This window comes from Nothobranchius furzeri, chromosome 5, assembly GCF_043380555.1.
Source record: "Nothobranchius furzeri strain GRZ-AD chromosome 5, NfurGRZ-RIMD1, whole genome shotgun sequence".
Classification (NCBI taxonomy): Eukaryota; Metazoa; Chordata; class Actinopteri; order Cyprinodontiformes; family Nothobranchiidae; genus Nothobranchius; species Nothobranchius furzeri.
The window spans coordinates 69,537,027-69,560,056 of record NC_091745.1 but is presented as its reverse complement, the minus strand read 5'-3'; the positions used below and the strand labels follow the sequence as shown (position 1 = coordinate 69,560,056).

Here is a 23,030-nt window from a genome sequence, read left to right as displayed (position 1 = left end):
TTCCTATTGCATGAGTTCAGATGTATTAATCCATGCACTTAAATATTAATGTTATTATTTTATTGAAACACTTGTTCTGTAATAGTTTCTTTACTATTGTGATCAAAAATATTTAATCTCAATTCTGAGGCTGCTCTGTAAATAGTTTTCAAAATAAACAATACACATATCAACTTCTGATCAATCCATATCAATTTCAGACTTAAAACAATATATTGATGTAAACCGCACCCACTTCCTGTTAAACCACGCCCACATCCGGGTTATGCCACGCCCATTCCGAGTACAGATACAGATACAGATAATTTAGTTGGTTGAACAGATACAGATAGTGGTGTACTCGCTCATCCCTAGTCGTTATGGTGTTGTTTTCGTGGAACAAAGAAAAAATCATGATAGTGGGAAATAAAATCTTTAACTTTGACATTATTACTTCTTTTGGAAATCTTTATCAGGATGAATTAAATAATTCATGTTTCTTGTTTAATAAGGTTAAATCAGATTTTTTACCATCTGATTCCGAATCCTTTGAAAATCACGCAGTCGGATCGGAGCATCACTAATCAGAGGGAAGTGCATTTTGACTCGGAGTCAGAATGTGATTGTTTCGTTACAAATGTATTCTATGTGCTAAAATGTGACTTTAAAATTTTAAATTTTGGCAAAAGTAACAAAAGAGAAACAAAGTACATAGCAAGTTGACCAACTTTTTGTTTTTCCTTTCTATACAAATTGAATTTCCAACGTTGACCATTATTTGTTTACACATTCCTCTCTCAAACATATTTTTCCTTTTATAACTAAAGATTAACAAGCAATATAACCGTGCTGCTACAATGCTGCTATAGGAGCCTGACTCCTAGGGTATCAAAAGTGTGTTTGAGTTAATGCCCACACCCGTACTCCGTAAAACACAGACTAGAAATAATGTTGCCTGTTAAGCAGCAACAGAGATCACTTTAGGAGGCAGCAGCTTATGATGAAATACAAAACTTCAAAATGTCACTTTCCAGCCTAAAATGCGAATAAAAATATTACTATTCATCTTTGTAGTTCCTAACAAAGTGCAAGAGCAAAGCGGGTTGAGTTTTCCTGCAGCTGTGGATAAATCAGCTTTAAGTCTTTCCATCTCCCACCAGTATACACTGAAAATTAATGGGTATTACGAAATATGAAGTGTGCTATTTCTTTGATTCTAAAAATTTATGCAACAGCAGAGCAAAGTTTCCTCTACAAAGCAGGCTATATCAATGAAAAGGTTTGAATAAAAATAAGACTTTTTACAAGTCAAAAATGCATATAAAGCAAAAGACTTAAAAAGGGGAGCAATAATGTCAACCTGAGGTACATTTTATACACAAGGTTTCAAAAATGATGGGTTTGTAAATAAAGACTAAACAAAATGTAAAAGTAGGGATCCTCAGCAACAAAATGGGTTTAGACAAAATTAATCATGTTCTGAAATTGATTTATTTAATCATTATTTTTAATCAATTAAACACTGCTATTGTTCTCCACAGGTGTGCTCAGATACACCTGAGGGAAGCAGACATGACTAGACGACCTGCAGCTTGAATTATTTTCGTCCAAAAATATTTATCATTAATTTAACAACAGGCCAGAGAGGTGACCATTTACTACATTTTTCTACCTACAATAAAACCAAATGTGATTTTTGCTGCACCGTGCATTAATTGTGGTCTTTATGTAGCTACATTGTTCATAAAGGACATTATAAAAGCTTTCTTTTGTGGATTTTTGTTCACTCCCAAAAAAAATCTGAGAAACAAGAATTTCAAGAGATACTTTGCAGTTTGGCTAGTTTTTAGCACCCCCTAGTGTCTGTTACTCAAAGCAAAAGTGAAACTTTCTCCTCACTGTGCATTTGTCTTTTAAACGACGTGTCCAAGTCATTTAGAACAAAGGAAAGAGCCGCAGCGAATTCCGCTTCAGTCGCCATGTTCGAGCGTTATGGTGTGTGATGTACGCTGCTCAGCACTGATTGGCTCGGTGAGAATTCTCATGGGGTGGGGTTATTCGAATAGGAGAGTTACAAGACTCTTTCTCTGTGCAGAATTCTTATTTTAGTGGGATATTTTCTTTGGTCTTGGTAATGGAATTCTAAACAACGCAGTACAATCATGGTTTCTGCCAACAACCAATTAACAGCCTCAAATATTTTCTGGTTATTAGTTCTGCTTGGTGACGTTTTGTTTAAGTACTGCTACAGTAAGGGTGGTGTGCATTTATTTTTGCTCTCCCTTTGCAAAGTCTAAATTGTTTATTGGTAAAGATTGGTATGGGTTAATCGATCGGCTTATTAATATAACACCTGCTTGTTGAACTTTCCCTCAGGTAACACTGGATGGGAAAATGAAATTACCTAACAATTTTGCTTTTTGATTTTCATATTTTTAGCAGCAGACCATAATCTCTTTTCACTTGAAATGTCGTCAAATAGAATACTTGATTAATTGATGGGGGATTCGATAGATGGGGGCAGCAGTAGCTCAGGTGGTAGAGCGGGCTGCCTCATGATCGGAGGGTCATGGGTGCGATTCCATCTCCCGCCAGGGGTATCCTGCTGTTGTGTCCTTGGGCAAGACACTTCACCCAACTTGCCTGTGTTAGTGGTGGTCAGAGGGACCGACGGCGCCAAATGGCAGCCTTGCCTCTGTCAGACCTCCCCAGGGCGGCTGTGGCTACAAGTAGCTTACCATCACTAGCAGTGTGTGAATGTGAGAGTGTGTGAAAGCGTCTTTGGGGGTCTTGAAATGTGCTATATAAGTTCAATGCATTATTATTAATACTCAAATACTAAAATACTTGATAGCTGCAGCCCTACTTTAATCTAACTGCTGAAATGTCTCCCCAGCCTTGCTTAGTGTCCGCAGGAGTGATTCATCACTAAATTAAACAAATCAGCTGTGTTCATGATCTAAAACATGCTGGAAAATGACTGCAGAGCAAATTTACTAAGTCCAGCAGGGACTGGACCGGCACTCGAGTGCAAATGCAGTATTCTGGCCACAGAGGGAGGTGGGGGTCGGAGTGACATTTCATTAACCCAGTAAAGGGTCATTTTAGTACACACTGGCTAAATTTGTGTGGTGTACCTTTAATTGTGTGCCTTTTTGTTCAATTTCCACAAATAAACAAGGAAACAAACACCCAACTAATCTGTCAAGCTGAAAATGCATTAAAGGGAACTTTCTGGAGGAAAACTGCTCACAAAAGATAATGTTCTCCTCACACTGAGTTGAAAGATTAAAAAAAATAGCTTGAGCCAGCCTCTCTGTGACCCTGCAGAATGCTTTTCCCCACAGAATGAAAACCAAATGCCTCACGTCTTACTTCAAACTGGCTCCATCTTTTATAATGCCAGCGTGACCCATTCCTCCAGCAACTTTAAAGCCAAAGAATAATGGCAAAAACTCTTAACATTACCAGTTTCTGCAAGAAATCAGATTTTAATCTGTCTCAGTTGTTTTTCTTTCATTCTTTCAATGCAAAAAAAAACTAAAAACATTTTTAAATAACATATTTAGCTGTTTCATGAATATAAAACTGAATAGAATGGACTTTATTGATCCGACAGTAGGGGAATTCACTTGTAACAGCAGCACCAACATTTGGAGAATAATTAGAAGTAAAATAATTATAAAGATACGTGTATACACACATAGGCGGTATTCTAGTATTGTAACCTTCGACCACTAAAAACCACAAATAAAAAATGAAAAAACTTGGGTTCCAACACAAAGAACTAGTAATAGCAAGTGTGTCATGAAAGCTAGTGTTTGTTTACGCGCTCACCATATTAATAACTGAGTAAAATGCCACACTGTGGTGCTTTTGGATTTAATTTCCAGTCAGAGGGCAACAAGGGGAATGATGTGAGTTTACACAGCTTTCCCACTGGCAAGAAGAGGAGAAAGCAGTGGGAAGATGCCTGCGGACGGACACAACTTCCCAAAGATCCACGGCTGTGTTCCCGACATTTTTCTCCTGATGCGTTTGAGGCTTATAGTCGACCACAACTACTTAAAGAGCTCACCAGAGCGGCTGGGTATAAGAGAAGGCGTAAACTAAATGCTTTACCGACCTCTTTCCCACACAAGGAGCCTAAACGCCCTCGGAGAGACAAGAGACGCTGGACGCTCTCCTGAGCCGGCAACCCGCTCCTGCAGCTGCCGCTTCTGTCACGTTCAGCGAACCATCGGACACGACACTCATCACGGATGAAGCTGAACATTCACCTCTCCCGTCAGTAAAACAAGCAATAAGAGCAGCAATACAGTGTTCTCCAAACATATATCTGCAGAAATGATTAAAGTCGTTTCCCTGAATATCCTAATCATCTATAAAGCACACGACAGCTTTGGATGCTGAAATTCTCCAAAACCATTGGTAATTGAATAAGTTTGATCACACGAAGCTTACCGTTAACTTCTGCTGACAAAAATGTGAGCTCTTTAGCACAACAAACACTCTCCCTCTCGGTTACCACGGAGACGTATTTGCCACACACGCACCACCGGTTTTGTCCTGCTCTCGCTTCATCCCGCCCTTCTTGCTTTTCATGTTGATGCTCGTTTATCTTTCACCAAATACAATATTTACTAAAACATCACAATATAACTAGACACATTACTTGTGTGTGTGTGTGTGTGTGTGTGTGTGTGTGTGTGTGTGTGTGTGTGTGTGTGTGTGTGTGTGTGTGTGTGTGACTGCCTGCTCTGTCTTCTCGATCCCCAGTGAGTCGTGGAGGATGGCTGCTTATACTGAGCCAGGATTCTCTGGAGGTTTCTTCCTGTTTAAAGGGAGTTTTCCTCTCCACTGTCGCTGCATGCTTGCTTAGTATGAGGATTGCTGTATAGTCACTGACACTAGTCAGTGACTTGATGCAATTTGCTGGGTTCCTTATTTAGGAAACATTATTTCTGATTGGCTTAATGAACTGTGAATTGGAATGTTTATTATGTGAAGTGCCTTGAGACGACTCTTGTCGTGATTTGGCGCTATAAAAAAAAACATCGTCAGTGATGTCCTCATTAATGTTTCACTCTGGTTCAAATTGAAAAGGCTGAACAGATGACATGTTGATGTCGCTGAACAGTCCCTACAGGGTCGCAAAGCTGGCCGGTGCAACCGAGGTACAACCAAATGACGTCACTACCCAGAGTGCATTGCAACGCTAAGAACAATGGCGACCTACGAGTTAAACTGTTTTTTACAAATTTTATAAAAGTGAAGTCATTAAGGTTTTTACACCACTTTAATATAACTAATACTAACATTTATATTTTAAGAACCACAAAGTTTTGTAACCTGGGTTCCTTCTAAAAGAACTAAAACATCACATCTTTTGTTTCCAAATACCTAATTTGAGTAAAACTACGTCGGTAATAGACATAAATGATGTTCTCAGTATTTTTCTGGTATATTGCCCACCCCTAGCGTGGCTCCATCATTCACTTTCATTCAAAAACAAACACATTTCCCTCAAATTTGAGAAACTCAAAAATTTCTGAAAAAAATAAATAAATATATATTTCTGTTATTCTTTCAAATTTGATTGTTTGTAGAAATGAAGTAAAAAAATGACTTCCTGTGGTAAAATGTGTTACTGCAACCACTTTAAACAACTCTGGAGCTTTTGGTCGGCCGTCATCACTGACGGTAAACAGTAGTTACGCCCCTCCTTCCTTTGTTTTGAAAGGAGAAGAGCTGATAATCCCTGCAGCCTGCTGGATATGAAACATGTTTTAGTATAACCATCCTTTCAAAATGACTGAAACATTAAACTCTTTTGGGATTTTCTCACTGTAAACTTTTAACTATATTCTATTGGAATTTATTCTTGGGACTTTTTAAAATTCATTATTAGAATTTTATCAAAATGTTTTAAAAAGGGTCTTGATTAAAAGATGATAAATGTGTGGTTTGAGGGGAAAGGAATGTAATTTATTAAAAGTGATGCGGGAGCAGTGGAGTAGCCAACAATTTTTCAAGAGGATGGCCCCCCCGTGGTCACTCCTTGAAGGTGCCACTGAGGGTCGGTGACCAAATAACGAATAATATTTGTTGAAAACAATCACAAATAATGTATTTTATGACCAAATTAAAAGAAAATAAATGCCCAACTGATTAGTCACAGTTTACATTTAGCTTGTTTCAGTTTGCCTCTGGATTTGCTGGCTATAAGATCTTGCAGAAATAAGGTGATGCAGAGCATTCAACGATTTAGCTTGCAAGTAAAAATAAATAGACTGACAGCATTCGTTTAAAGGAGTGAAAGAATAAGCAGTTAACTCCCTGATGAACAGTAGTTGTAACGAGTAATGTGAAGGAGCCCCCCTCAGAGAGACACGGTTACACGGATTACTGGGAATTCCATCGTAATCAGAGGGTCTGCGGAGATTTCCACCAAACACAAATTAGTTTAACAATAGAAAGAAAAGAAGATGGACAGCAGCTTTTGTTAAAAAAAAACTGTAGGAGTATTGACAACACATGAGGAAAAAGTAGACGAATCAAAACAACAGCTGCAGATTTTAGGCACATAAATACAACTTTTAATTAAAAACGTATTGGTTTAAAAAAATATGTTATCTTGGACATTTTCTAAAATTTTTAAATGATTTCTAACATCCCACTATAAGTGCAGCTTCTCTTATCTGCCCCCACCCCCCAAAAATTCAAACAGAATATAAATATTAGTGACTGCTTCCTGTCCGGAAGCATGGAAGATGCTTCATTCCATCAGAGGAAAGAGATGTTTGCCTCCCTGTTTCACATCAATGCAGCTGTGCTCTGCAGTGGGTCAATGTGTGGGAGGACCGGGATCACACACCTGTAAGTAAAGCACTAGCGGTGTAACAACCCATCATCACAACACAGTCAGCGCTAATCAATAGCTGTAGCTGCAAAGCATGCCCCCACAAACACTGCTTCTCCAAGTCACCGAACGGATGAATGATTCTTTTCCAGGGACACAAAGCTGAAAGACGGCTCTCTGGCTGTACTTTGGTTTAACTAATTGACTGAAAGTTGGTCAGGGGTGATCAATACTTCAGTACAGAGTGGGTGGATAAAATCATTAAAGGAAACAACGTGCCAATACCAGATTTACAAGCCAGAAGCTATGAGGTGCAGATGAGATCATTCAGGGAGGTCACCCAGCACCAACAAGGTCACAAAACACCTATGAAAACTGAAAATAGGCTTTAAAAAGTGTCTTATTAATAAACACATAGAAACTACTCCGAGCCTCAGCATTGCATCGCGATTAAAGTCTCTTCAATTAAATGCTTGATCCACTGTAGGTTCTGGTTTAGCATCACAGACCATGGGGTGTGTTGTTTTATTCCTGGAAAGAAAAAAAAAGATGTTTGCATCTAACCCTAATAAAATTATGTTTTGCAGACTGTTGTCTTTGCAGACGTGATGCTACAAACAAGCTACAAGTAACATGTCAAATGTAACCTTTCAGCTGGTGAAAATAAAATTGTTAAAGGGGACATGTTATATGTACATGTTATATGGTCTTTATAAAACATGTTTATGAAGTTCTTTGCACAAATTTCCATATCACATAAAGTGATTTCAGCGGGTTTTATTCCTGGCAGTTTCAGTACCTTCCAGAATGAGCTGTTTGCTCATTGCTCTGTTACTTTAACCCCGGGTTTCCACGGGAGCCGCCAGCAGCACGTTACTGCAGCAGCACGTCTTGCTCGCGTAAGCTGCTGCTTGGCCCTTCCCACGAGACGCAAAGCAGCAGGGGAGCAGCTGTCACCGACAGAGCAGGAAGTCACACGAGTGACTTCGTCAGTAAACACAACAACAAGCAGGAGAAAACTACAACATGGTTTGTATTTTATGTTCTGTCCGTTTTATAATCGCCAATACGGACCTGAAAAACAAAGGAGACCGCTAGCTAGGTGATAACTTCTCACGGGGCCGCACAGTTAGTAACCTTTTTTAAAAGTAAAGCAAACGGAATTGAGTACGTTCTTTATTCTGAAAATCTCTGTAGATTCTCTCCATTTCCGCGTCCGATTTCCTGTCTTTCCTTCCCCAAAAATGTCGAACTTGACCCGTTTCAGAGGCGTCGCGCGTAGAAAATAGAACCGGCGCGTAAAGGCCGCGACATGTTGCTCCTGAGACGAGGCCGACTCACGCTGCTGACGGCTCCCGTGGAAAAGGTTCTGTTGACCACAGCGGTTCCTATCAGCAGCTATGACGTGCTGCTGCAGTAACGTGCTGCTGACGGCTCCCGCGGAAAGCCGGGGAAAGACAACACACTGCTGCTGGCCACGCCCACCTATCTCCCTCTCAAACTGCTATAAGCTGAGAAGCTCTTCTAGCTGGCCAACAGAGCTAAAACACATTATTTTGCAGAGCGAGCTCTTGCTCTGGTTTAGCACTGGACCAAGGTCAATGCAAATACTGATAAAAGATTAAATGTAACTATCAACAATATGACACTTCTTATTTCAATTTTAAGAATTTTGTGTATTCTTTTGTAAATTATCATTTTAGGTAGCAAGCAGTACTCGCAAAAAATACATGTAAATAACTTCCTAAAGATTCTGTAAATTTGCAAGTTTATGCATCACTGTTCTTAAAGAGATCAATAGTTGTTTAGAAATGTGAACGAGGTTTCCTGCCTTTATTACATTCCGCAAAAAATATGTTTTAGAACTAATATCCACTTTTTTTAAAGACCAAACTCTCAAAAGCTGCCCTGTCTCACTCAGCCATTGACAGTGAGGGGGTGATAAGTACATTGCATGAGTCCTGTGTGTAACATTACCAAAAAAATTAATGTTTTTCCATGGACGGTTGCTAGTAGGCTGAAGGTCTAAGTGTGACAGCTCACCTTTTGTGCGTTCAAACCACTTTGATACATTTGGACATGCCGTACCTGGAAACACGAGCGGGGCTTTTAGAGCCTGTTTTATCTGCCACAGAAAAAGGCCAGCAATGTTCATGTTTAACAAATTCAAAGAATGATGCAAAATAAAAGGACCAATTGTCACATGGCGGAGACCTATGAACCAAGGACGTGAAAGTGTAGAAACTGTTTACAAGCTAATTCCAACCTAATGTTGTCAACCCTCTGGAGGCAGGCATTGCAGATTTGCAACGTTAAAACCTGCCTACTTGGTTACTCCACATACATATTTCATGAGCATTTTTTTACTTAAAAGTACCCCTGAAGGACTTACCGGTAGTTGTTCGTCCTTTTGTCAAAACTTTTGTTGAGCCTGGGAGGGTTAAAGTCTAAACTATAAGGTGGTGCCAGAAGTTTCCCTCTGAAAATGACGCTTTTTAAAAACGATTTCAACAGTTTGATAACCAACAATAATATATGTCAGCAGCTTGAATTTAAGCTTCCAGATCTCAGTGTTGAGACGAAAATGCCATTTGGGTCGACTGAGAAATCATATAATACTTGTCATTAGGGATGCACCCATATGAATTTCTTGGGTCGATACCAATATCCAATATTTACATCACAGCAGATTTTGAATAAACAGAAAATTATGAAAGCTGAATTTTTGAATACTTTGCTTTATTTCTACAAAGTGAAATTTGCAATATGGTATTTCATACCATATTATGCTTCTGAGATGATTACCATCACCGTCACAGGACTAAACAATTACACATCATCACGCCCTCACCCTCTGAAACAGATACACAAACGAAAAAAGATGGAAAAACATCAATTGTTAATATTGGCCCAGTTTTACTTATCGGACCGATACCGATATGTTAAAAAATGACCTATACCGATAACGATGCATCGTGCATCCCTACTTGTCATTGAAGTCGAATGGTCACTCTGAGTTACACGTGCATGCTGAACATGAACATTTTCTTCAACCACCATCACATGCATTAGCCGCAGAAAGATAATAGATGGTAAAACAACAGTCAGAAAAGCCAGTCCCTTCTACGTAACAGGGAAATGTTGTACTCATGGTCCCGCCCACCTTTGCTTGTGATCACACAATGCTGTTGATTTTGCGGCCTGGAGAGAATAGAGCACGTCTCGGCTATTATAAGCTAACCGTTAGCAACTCCACAATTGGCAAAACATGTTCAGGCTTGTGTAATTTCAAGGAGACATCATTGTAATTTTTAACCCCCCCCCCCCCCCCCCCCCCCCAAATAAATAGCAAATAAAAGCCAACTTGCATTGCTGTTAGCCAATCAGAGGCTAGATGTTTTCATCTCATGACCCATGTAAGACCCAAATTCTTGCCCCCATCCCCAAAAGACCTCTATGCCTTGAAACAGATGCGCCAGAGCGTTTTCCTACATCTAACAAGGCATTTGTTCATAGTAAAGATCCCACAGAGTTATTAAAAAGATTAATGACTGAGAACTTTAAGTCCCAATGGAATGGTCCACGATAAAAGAATGACACGTATCAACTGTCACAACATTTGCTGCTTCACTCTGTGTGATGGTAGTTTGCATAAACTCCTGAATGTTATTAAAGTGACGATGTGTATTTGCCCTGGCAATAAAGGGCAGTACATACCTGAAAGCAAGCAAGTCCTGTGGCCTAACAACGGATGTAGCCTGGCCTGCCAGACTCGTCCTCTGTTTAATTCTACACAGAGAAAGAGTCTGGTAACTCACAGGCAAAGAGGCGCATGAGGGGCGGGACTAAGCAGCTCAAAAATAACCAGTCAGAAAAAAGACGAAAATCCCGACTGACTGACTCCACTTCAGTCGCCATGTTCGAGCGTTATGGTGTGTGATGTACGCTGCTCAGCACTGATTGGCTCGGTTAGAATTCTCACGGGGTGGGGTTATTTGAATAGGAGAGTTACAAGACTCTCTGTTCAGAATTAAACAGATGAGCGGTCTGGCAGGCCAGGCTACAACGGATGGCCATTAGGGTAAAAAATCCCTGTTTTGTAATGGTTTGTTACAAATGAGTAAATGCATTTTGTCCTCACAGGGCTCCTGTAGAAAGAAACATGACGTCTAATTTGGTGTCGCTCAGAGACTTAGACCCCCTCCCATGTATTTTAGACCCCATTTTTATGGTTAAATGTTACAAAGCCGCCAACATTTTTTCAACAACTGGGCATCACTGAATTATTTTTCAACAACATTTCGATGGATATTTCCAGAGATTAACAGTAAAAATTACACATTGTCTCTTTAAGATCAATCAGATAAACTATAAGGAATTACAAACTCCATTTTTATCATGAAAATAAACCTAATCCCAAAAATAACGTGGACCATCTCCTAAAGAGGAGCAAACTGTGATATCAGGTCAGCGCCAGAGCACAGCCTGCTCAGGAAAATGAGGGTGTGACTTTTAGAAGATAGCCTGGTGCAGCAACGAAGCTACTTCTACCTACAAATTTTTATAAAGAAATATTTGTTACTGTTTTGGACATTCAGAAAAAATTAGAAGAAAAGATTAGTGCTACCATAGCCCCTGGATTCCTGTTGTTTCTCAGCACAACTAGATTGGTACCCAAACACCTTCCCAGAGGAACTCCGCCCAGAAAAACAAAGTTCATCATCTCACTCCATAATTACCTTAATTAGACCAAACAATTCCCAGTTCCAGGTAAAAGCTGAATAATGTAAATCGTTTATAAACTGCTGGCTGATTCAGATGAAATCGTACCTGTTATTTCAGAAGGAACGCAAAAGAGGGACATCTCATAAATATACATAAGGCGTGCATCAAAGTGCTTTTGATAGCTGCAGAAGCCAGATCTTTTATAACACCATCCTATTGGTTTCTACACAGCCATCTTTTAAACATGAGAAGGATTTAGGTGGTTAACAGATAAAAGGTCGCCATTGCGAACAATGTGCTGTGTCATCACCTGCAAACCTTTGGCTGTGAAAGTGTACAATCAGCTTTTCTCCTCATTGTTTCTCCAGAACTTTCCACCCCAGCTCGCATATCCCGCACCCCCACAATCCTCCAGCCCACCCTATTAAAACAGCCTTCATGGTGAGCGTTGACAGATTCCTTCAAGTCTCCGATGGGCAGTGAGGTCATTCTGAGTCAGCACAACACTGAGGTCAATTACAAACAAGCTTCGCTTAAAAAAAAATAAAAAACTCTGCCTTGGATAACAAAGCTACAGATCACTCGTGTGTAGAATTAATAAATGTCTGGGATCAAGATCAAGCTGAACAATACTGTAATCAGAGCAGAAAATATCTCTTTTGTCCGTTTCGTGTGTAAAGGATGGGTAGTTTACATCTAGGCCTGTATCAGAGACTTTATGTCTCTGCTCGAGCAGACGCAGCAGATCATGACCTTTAGGTCAAAAACAGGACATTCATGACGCTACACGTGTCACAGTTCAGAAAAGTCTAAGCAACTAGAAACCAAAACAACATTTAAATTCAAACATGCTCATACAGCGTTTATAATTAACAATAAGTGAGTCACCGAGCCATAAAGTACACTCAAATGGTTTCATGCATCTGCCAAGATGCATCATTTAAGCAGAACTCTCATAAATAAGTTGTTAATAGCTATTTTTTCAGCTTTTGTAGAAAAATGTGAGCGATACAAATGTATTTACATTGTTTTGTTTAATTAAATGTAAATAATTGTAATGATTCCTTTACACAGTAGTGCATGAATTCATCTCCATCTCTCTTCCTCTGGCAGGAGTTCCCACTGCTCCTGAGTGTCTCCCACTGGTGAGGAAAAAGTTCCAAAGTATCATCAAAGATTCATGCTAGAAGACCGGATCGCCACAAGGAGCTTATTAAAGAGCCTGGAAGCAGAGTTTCAACTGTTAGGAAGGCAAACCTGCACCTGAACAGCTCCAGCAGAGATGATGAGTAGTGGAAAACAGTTGTAACAGAGTTGGGATATTGGGAAAAAGTGATAAGATTTTTAACCCTAGACTTTTTTTATGTTTTCTTTTCCTTTAAAGACCAAGTTCAATCATCGTTTTCCTCTTGTGAGTCAATCTCTGTGGGGAAAAAAGCTCTTGCGCTCCTGTTTCATGAAGTAGAAGTCAGCCGGAGCACAAAGCAGCAATCTTTCTCATTGTTACTTCCTGATATTTGGACACCTCACCTCTGATTGGCTAACAGCAACATGACTCTACCACCGACTCCTTTTGCTTTGCAACGTTTGTGTTTTATGTCCACAAATAACTCAAGCCTGAAGGAGTTTTGCTGTGTGGTGAACTTGCTAATGCTAATGATTAGCTTCTACTTGCTGAGGCATTTTATGCTGTTTCCTGGATGCTAATTCAACAACAGCCTTCCCCGTTGTGAGACTACATGGGTGAATCCATGAACGTTAATTCACAGTGATGTAGATCTGTTTGGATTTTTCTGACCCAATCATCTATTTCCTGTTGGCTGCTAATGCAGGAAATAGGGGTAGAAGTCTATTTTCACACTTAGCCTGCATGCAAAACTCTATGTGGCCGATCATATTTAAAAAATAACAAGTAAAAACTGCTTTCTTAGGGAACTTGGTCTACAAATGCCAGGAAAGGATCTAGTCTGTACTCCTGCACATATTCTTTTGTAGAAACAATATGCAAACTCAACAATAGGCGATTTTTCTTTTTGTTTTAAAACAATCCAAGGTGTGAAAGTGAATGCTGACTTAGAGATGCACATTTAACAGATGTTTCACATGAATTTGGGATTCCTGTCAAAAGAAAACACGATTCCGTGTTTTTCTGTGAGAACCTCACAGCTTGATTGTTTAGCTTCACTCTCATTGTGCTCATCACAATGTCACTTCCAGATGCAGAACACATCTGTTTGCATTTTAAAAAGGCTTGAAAACATAATAAAATGCTACATGTGGAGCTGAGCTGTAGGATGCAAACAGAAAACTCTGACACTTTATTTAAGCTGAAGAAAAGTCTTTTGGTGTGTTTTTTTGGAGAACAAAACAATTGCTTTTAAATTAATATTGAGTCAGGTTGGCTGCAGGTTACTAAACTACAATAATAACAAAAGTACTAACTGAAGCAGCTAAAAATCTTTAAATTACCCTCAAATGAAAAAAATGTTTCAACGAAAACAAACAGCTATGTAATTCCCAAGCTTTGGACTAAGAACTTCTGCAACCATCACTGTTTAGACCGACAGCTCGTCCAAAACCCTGAATTAAAACTTGATTTACCCCAGCTGCTTTTCCCTCACACTTCCAGTACTTCACTTTCCAAAGTAATGTTTGTCTGCACAGGAACTCTCAAGGCCCCGTCGAGTAGTTTCCCTTCCTCTCACAGTTTCTGCGGATCTGTAAGCTGGACCGATCGATAGACCTTGCCAGAAAAGTTGATGAAATGGAAAGAGAGGAGAGCCGAGTGGATTCGAGACTTAGCGGAGAAACAGGAACTTTCACAGAAGTGTTTCACTCCTCACATTTTTCTAACGCCCTCAGCTGACTGTCCTCCACTTCTAGGGCTGGGTGCCTTTAGATTTATTGTGACGCCTGGACTTTAATGACATCTGGTTTTCTATACCGGTACCTGAACCACACCTTTCTTCAGTACCTTTGATATTCTCAGAGTCTAATTTTGAGACAGGAAAAAAGATGTTTCAAAGTCTTCGGTATGACCCAACCTTGGATTTGAACCCACGATTTCCCAGTCTCAGGGCAGACACATACCATTAGGCCACTAAGAAGGTTTTTAGAGCGAGAAGAAAGATAGGAAATTTAATTAGCTGAATAAAAAATAAAGAGGTAGTTTTTACCTTTAGATGCATAGTAGATGCAAAGAGAAAGTGATAACTAGTATCTATAGAATAGAAATCTAGACCTTTAGATGCATAGTAGATGCAAAGAGAAAGTGATAACTAGTATCTATAGAATAGAAATCTAGACCTTTAGATGCATAGTAGATGCAAAGAGAAAGTGATAACTAGTAACTATAGAATAGAAATCTAGACCTTTAGATGCATAGTAGATGCAAAGAGAAAGTGATAACTAGTATCTATAGAATAGAAATCTAGACCTTTAGATGCATAGTAGATGCAAAGAGAAAGTGATAACTAGTAACTATAGAATAGAAATCTAGACCAACTGCAGCTAAAGATTTTGCTCTGCAGGTTGATCTAGCCACGCTCTATTGTAGTCTCTGCAGGTCTACCATTGGCTCGGCTAGGTTTAGGCTGGGAGAATCACAGCGCTTTATGCACCCAGAGAGATGCTGGATGGATTTAGAACCACTACAGCAGAGCTTTTGTAAAACCAATTCCGGCTAAGCTGTGACTGAGCAAAACAGCAATGGTGGCGGCTCAACTGAAACAACTTTGACATCAACTTTGGACGATCTAGACTTGGGCTGTTTTTGAGACATCAGCTGTTAGAGGTACTTAAGTCTTATTTAAAAAGGCAATGTATGGCAGACTGCCAGATTGACTGAATGTGTCACGTTTGTTGCTCTGATTGGTCCTAGCGTTGTCCAGTTGCGTGCAAAGACAGCCGTCGATTCTGCCGTTATGACTGAGTTTTGTCTATAGATCAGGGGTATGCTATTTCGGCCTGGAGGGCCGCTTTCCAGCACGTTTTAGTTGTTACTGTTTCAACACACCTGATTTCAATCAGCAGGTAATTAACAGGCTTCTGCAGAGCCTGATGAGCTGCTGCGCAGGTGATTTAACCACTGAGTCAAGTCTGTTGAATCGGAGAAACCATTAAAACTTACCGGCCCTCCAGGACCGGGATTGAATACTCCTGCCATAGTTTGTGGCACGGCTATGTTTACATACATAGGATGACTTGCCCTGCTATTTTACTTATATTTTGGTGCAGGAAGTATGAACAATCTACTCTAAAAACCTAAAATACGAATTGTTTAGATCCCAAATTATGTCGCACACACCGTCTTCCTCGGAAACGTCAGGTGTTGCTGATGCAACAGAGGAAGTTTGTAGACTCTGATCTGCTTATATTTTTATTTCTTTGCAGTTGAAGACAGGGAATTTCACCCTATCTCTAAGGGAGAGCCAAGACACCCTGCAGCGAAAACTCATTTTGGCCACTTATATACGCAATCTTGTTCTTTACCCAAAGCTCGTAACCATAGAGGAGGGTAGGAGCGTAGATCGACCAGTAAATCGAGAGCTCCGCCTTCCGACTCAGCTCTGTCTTCACCACGACAGTCCGGTACAACGCCCGCAGTACTGTAGATGCAGCACCAATCTGTCTATCGATCTCCCGATCCATGAACAAGACCCAAAGATACTTACACTCCTTCACTTGAAGCAGGACCTCGCCCCTGACCTGACCTGGAGAAGGCATTCTACCCTTTTCCGCCTCATTAGAAGTTAGTGACAGTAAATACAAACAATTCCAGAGCTCCAACAGTGTTCCTATAATGTGGACAAAAGAAGATAACAGAAGCTTGGGTGGGAAGTTGGGAAAGAAGAACATGCAGGGAGATGGGATGCAATTTGTCTTGAAGAATTTGAGTCGGCCGCCTGCAGATGCATTTCCTGTTTGTAAACCATGCTGAGTCTTGCGGGATCATAATGGTGAGCTTAGTCTGCATTTCACAACACAATTTACGGACTTCCTTTCCCTGCAAAATTACAATTTAAATATCCCCAAAACTACAGGAGAAAGAGGACTTTTATTAGAGGGATGTGGAGGAAGTGTGGCGTAAATTCAACTGGAAGTGAAAAAGGGAACACCTTTGATAGATTTATCAAGGTACTTGTCAGACATGGAGAGATTAATTGTTACAAAAGAAGTTCAGGTCTTAAGTGAGACTTAAAGGCCTATTTTTATATTGTACCTACTGACAGCTATAATTTATTTAACTTTGTACTTTGATCGAAAGAAATCATAGTTTGTTGCTAACATTTTCTCTTCAGATCGTCTGATTACACCAATAAATGCCTTCTGGATAGAGTTAGACTAAACTTTATGTCTTACAGTGACACAAAGATCTTAACAACAGTCGATCAGCAAACATTTGATTTCCGCTCAGTCATTTCAGGTATCTGACAAACTAAAACTCCTTAAATGTGAAGATGCAGAGGTGTGTGTGACACATTAACGGATCAATCCGCAGCAGCCTGTCTGTAGGGAACCTGTGACACGGTTAAGAGTACTCAGACAGTAACCAGCCTGACCACATCCTGCTGCCCCCCCTGCTGCGATCTATAAAACCATTCAGAAATATTTTCTGTTGCACGCCATGAGATTCAAGAAGCACTTCTCTCTTCAAGTTTAACGGGGCTAAATTTATTCTCTGCATTTCACTGAGAAAATTATTAGTTATAGTGTCAAAAATTAATACGTCGTGGCACCTGTTTTTCCAGTAACTTTGGATTGCAGCTTGACTGGATTTGCCACAATAGTGAATAAAAGAGCAAGGCCCCCATAGGCTTTATTTTTTTCTCTTTTACATTTATAAGCACTGCAAGGAAGGAAAATGTAGTTGAATTTTACAGATGTGCAGATGCACAATGCAAATGGATCAGTACCGCAGCCATATACAGATGCAGCACTAATTAGATCTAAATCTGTTGGCTTAATGCGTCTTTTCTGCTCCCTAACATGTTGTTCAAATGTTTTATTAACATCAAATAACAAATTACAAATAATTGTTCTTCTTGTGATGTTCCTACTAATTAATTTAATTGTTTTTTCTGAATAGTGACACCTGTTGTTCATTAGCACAACTGCACCATTGCCTTTTAGAGTTTTAACCTTGAAATAGTAAATACAATAAAAAAAAACTTCTGTTTTAAAACTGAAATAACAACTGTAAAATATCTGTTACTATGTAATTATATAATACTATACCATTAATTAAGATATAAAATTGGCCCTCACCACTTGTAGATCCTCCAACAGAGGGCAGTAGACGGACTAGATATGGTAGCATTTTGAAGAAGATACTGACCCCAATACTCTATTAAGATGCTTTAGGACAGAAATGGTTTGAAGTGAATTTGGGACAATGTTTAACAAGTTGTTTTTATTTGGAAAAAGAATCATTCAGATCATTGCTGAGTCATGACTAAAGTAGACACATTTTTACTTATGTATTTTCTAATATTTGTTTGTTCTTCTCCCATGGCACATTTCTGTATATTTGTTAATATTTTGTGATTTTAGAACCTGCCTGCTCTTGTTGGTGGTCACTTTCAAATTACATGGTATAAAACTGTCTACCTAATTGGAAAAATCATTATTTATTATTAGCCTAGTGAACTAGACCATATTCTTGCTATATATGTGAATATATAGTCTGGCTTGCCAGGCTAATTTATTCTCTCATTCCACTGCCATTGAATCTCAATGTGTTGAATCAAAAACATGTTGAGTCACATTGTATCGTGTTAAACAGCTAATTGAAATTAAACAGACTTTAGATGAGTCCCTGTGTGAGTTCATGAATGACTTAATGTCTCCTCTCTTTCCAGAGCTGGATCAAAGGCCCGACTTTTTATTATTTTTATTATTATTTTTTTTTAACTTTACCCGGAGCAACATTTATCTTCAATTTGTGAATTGCATTTTTATTACAATATTTTCAGGAACTGCATAAGTTAAACTAATAATGGGCGATGGTGGCACAGGAGTTAAGTGCTCGCCCCGAAATCGGAAGGTTGCAGGTTCGAGCCCCACTCCGTCTGTCGCTGCCGTTGTGTCCTTGGGCAAGACACTTAACCCACATTGCCTGCTGGTGGTGGTCGGAGGGACCGGTGGCGCCAATGCTCGGCAGTCTCGCCTCTGTCAGTGCGCCCCAGGGCAGCTGTGGCTACATGGTAGCTCATCCCCACCAGTGTGTGAATGTGTGTGTGAATGGGTGAATGACTGATGTGTTGTAAAGCGCCTTGGGGGGTTCCACGACTCTAGAAGGCGCTATATCAAATACAGGCCATTTACCATTTTAAACACAGTAAATACAAAAGGTGCCTTGAGGTGTCTGGCTGGCTCGCCATAATATGCAGCAATTAATACAAATTAATTATGACCAATAAGATGTGATGATTCCATATAAATATGAAATATCAGTTGGATTGATCTTTGAATGTTTAATCAGAAGATTCTAGGGTTCTTTGCTTCTTTAGGGACCATAAACGCACTTTGTATTAATTCAGACAGAGTCAGGTATTTAGTGCATGAAATGAATTTAATTATTTTTCCTACACTAATAATTTATACATGACAAGATATGAATAATGAGATGTGATGTGGTGGATGTGAGGTGTTGTGATGGAAGCTAGATATTGTAGCAACCATTCTTTGTATCTGGGAGAAAGGTTCATAAAACTTCTCACATCTATTTGTAACTTTAGTCGCATACATTTTACTTTTTGTTACTCAACTACCATTAGACAAGAATATTTTTTTATTAGTTTAGTTTATTTCAAACAAAGAAAACATACATAATTTTTTTTAAAGTACCACAAACAGAAAAAATACATATCATCCCTTCTGTGTTTGAAAAGGAGTAGGCTGAAGTGGAAACTTATATATCCCTACCCCTTTATACAAGTAATTTTTACTTGTTCACTAAATCCAACACAAAACCTACATTAAAACAAACAAAATGGTACAAGTCACCAAAAAACAAGTAGTTCACGCTCACATTAGAGAATTAAGCCCAGCAAATGAAAACTGAGACATGGCGGCAAATTAAATACATGTTCATAAACACAGTCATTAACGGCCCCTCATATTTAAAGAGCTTCAGACTCTTATACCTGGTTTTGAATAAACCCATCCACTCATTCTGAGCTGCCAGCTTTGAAACACCTTCCTGTCTCAGATGATTCTTCAAACAGAGAAGCAAGCCTTTGAACTCAAAGATGTCAGGGGTATATTAGCTTCAGCGCTGCTTTCATTTGAACTTCGTGGCTTCTGAAGTGTAAAAACAGAATATGAATCCCAAATAATATTGGTGAATAGGTGACTTGCATGCTTTTCCGAGGAAAACAGCATTTTCATATGAAATAACACAACGCATTGCTTTTATTGTGTTAACGTTCATAAGAGTAAGTCAAAACTTGTTGCATACTGTAAACAAATCTGGTAAAGATGCACATAATAAAGTAATTTAGATAACCTATTGCTGCATTTTTGATTATATTAAGACATTTCAATGTCTTACAGGTCATATCAAGAAGAAAGCAAGCCATTCAGCAGAAAACTGCAGTTCAGCCATTCATTGGCATGACTGGAAACCAGCGCATCTCAAAATTGTCATTTAACTGCTGTGCCTGCAGACGCCACATGCACAGATAAGCACAATAACCCTCGCCGAGAAACTGTCCTTTGATTTATTATCACATTGATGCACCAACTATTTAAAATTCAAGAAGCATTTGTGCTATAAAAGTAGGTTGAGGAAAGTTGTATAATCTGTATCTCAGCCTTTGAGATAGTGGAGAGACATCAGTCACCTTGCCAGAACTGTTGTGACAGCCCTATTGTCTCCTTTTAATGAAACTCAGAGAAAAAAGCCTTCAAAACTCGGAGAATAAACCCTCCGCTTCCTCCTTCTCCACATTCACACACAGCAAAGCATCTCCTTGCCTTCACCCACTCCCACTAAATCCCAGAAATATCATCTTCAATTAAAAACAATGGAAGCTTAAGCTTTGAGCGGATCAAGACTCTCTTTGGAATTTTTATTTTAGCAGCACGGTGATGTCTGGCACGCCAACAGCGGAATGCAGAAACAGATTATTTACTGAGCGTCAGAAAATAAGGTCAGAGGGCTTCAACTGTTCAATTTTCACTTTTAAATGTAGATTATTGGTGCTCTTTGCTCTCTGACAACGTGCGGCATTGGTTCAACAGCTAAATTCAAATCTAAGGGCTAGGAGGTCACTTGTAGAACTACATGTGGGCTGATTTTTGTATGGAGACACAACGGCTGGGTGGATAGAGCCATGATCTCTATGATCATAATCCATGGTTTCCTGGTCACTTCATTCTTTCCAGAATTTTCCCGTAATTCTATAGTGGAAACACAACTATTTACTGTTTATTTTCAGTGTGGTGCAATTCAAACTCCAACTGCTAGGTGGCAGCAGTGTTTACAGCCTTCATTATGACAACTAACCTAGTGAACTAGACCAAATTCTTGCTTTGCAAAGTTTGGTCTAGAAACGCTCCATTGGAACCTCTGCAGCCCCTAGCAGAATTCTGGCTGGCCAATCACAGCTCTCCAGAGGGGTTTCAAACACAGAAAGCTGTGATAGGTCCATAATGGTGGACCAATCATAGCGCTCTATCTGCTTTGTGAGCCAATCACAGCGTTTTATCCACTTTGTGGGCCAATCAGTGCCCTCTATTAGTATAGTGGGTGGGAATGATGCAACAGAGTGGAACAAGATGGCGAAAGCTTGTTTCAATTTTGGACTATTTGGACTTGGGCTTTATTCGAATCAGGAGCAGATTGATGTCTTTCAGTTATTTGTTTTAGAAAAAATGATGTATTTTCGCTTTCTTCAACAGCGGACCGCCTCGTTTACCGACATCTGTTGCAGTGAGCACGTCACCTTGTTCATTGTCCAGTAGCATGTGGAGATCGTTTGAAAGACAACGATAAAACCCGCCCTACGACAGAGAGCCGTCAATGGAGTGTTGCCAGACTAAATAATATCTTTATTTAGTCTGGCTTGCAAGGCTATCTGAGAACAGATTCTCACATTAACACAGGATGTGTCTTCAAAGTGTCTGATCTGAGTTTTCCAATTAAAGTTGGTCCTCGTCTCGTCTTCCTCCGCTTATCCGGGTCCGGGTCGCGGGGGCAGCATCCCAACTAGGGAGCTCCAGGCCGTCCTCTCCCCGGCCTTGTCCACCAGCTCCTCCGGCAGGAGCCCAAGGCGTTCCCGGACCAGATTGGAGATGTAACCTCTCCAACGTGTCCTGGGTCGACCCGGGGGTCTTCTGCCGGCAGGACATGCCCGAAACACCTCCCCGGGGAGGCGTCCAGGAGGCATCCTAACCAGATGCCCAAACCACCTCAACTGGCTCCTTTCGATCCGGAGGAGCAGCGGTTCTACTCCGAGTCCCTCCCGAATGTCCGAGCTCCTCACCCTATCTCTAAGGCTGAGCCCGGCCACCCTACGGAGGAAACTCATTTCGGCCGCTTGTATCCGCGATCTCGTTCTTTCAGTCATTAAAAAAAAAAAAAAAGTTGGTCCTAAAAATTGCAAATATCCTGTCATTTTTATCACAATATATCATCTCTACTGTACTGTGATTTATAGTGTATTGCCAGATTCTTGCCAATACATACCTCGTTTTTTTTTTTTTTACTGAAATGAATGTTCTCAAACAAAGCAGAACACATGGTCATTATTTTTAAGTTTTAGTAAAGCTTAGAGGCTACTTGTCATGTGCAAACCACTTATTTTTTCTAAGGAGAAGCCTAAAAGGCGAAAACAGTAACATTTACCATGTGAGGTAATGTGTACAGAGATGGCCAGAAGGTCACTCATAAATTTGAGGCCCATTTCTGGCCTCTGTGTTATTGATCCAATCCTAACGCATAAATGAGGCGAGCTCTGCAGCTCTGTCATGCAACACTGTGTTCACAGGTCCTTAGGTAGACTGAGCTTGTATCGGAGATAAGCATTTCAGGAAGACAAAAAGCAGTCACTCAACTCTTATACCAGCTCCATGGTGTAACATGCAAGTTAATGAACTGCTCCAACACAGCTCCTCTATTAAGACTGCCATCCTTTTTTTTTTTTACAGAGCTACTGCCTACACAGTCCCTGTAATTAGTTATATCAATGTTTATGCCTGTAAATACACATATTTTTGTGTAATCTTTTGCTAATGTGATTAGAAAAGTGAATAATGGAAAGTTGATTAGTGGGAAGTTTAGATCCATCACATGTATTTGGTGAAATAAGAAACATATTATTACAGGTAATGATGGTATCTAATTCTGGGTCATACTAACTACACACTGACACTAAAGGACCTTTTCATTTTTTTGATGCGGAAAATCGAGAAGGAATAATGGGATTGGACAATAATAACTAATTTTATATACATGTGG

General features: G+C 39.8%; 1 protein-coding gene across 2 annotated transcripts in view; it reads right to left on the bottom strand.

The window, feature by feature from the left end:
* The window catches only part of LOC107379332 (mannosyl-oligosaccharide 1,2-alpha-mannosidase IA), a 316,181-nt gene that overhangs the window by 162,859 nt on the left and 130,292 nt on the right, over positions 1 to 23,030 (bottom strand). The window lies entirely within an intron of this gene.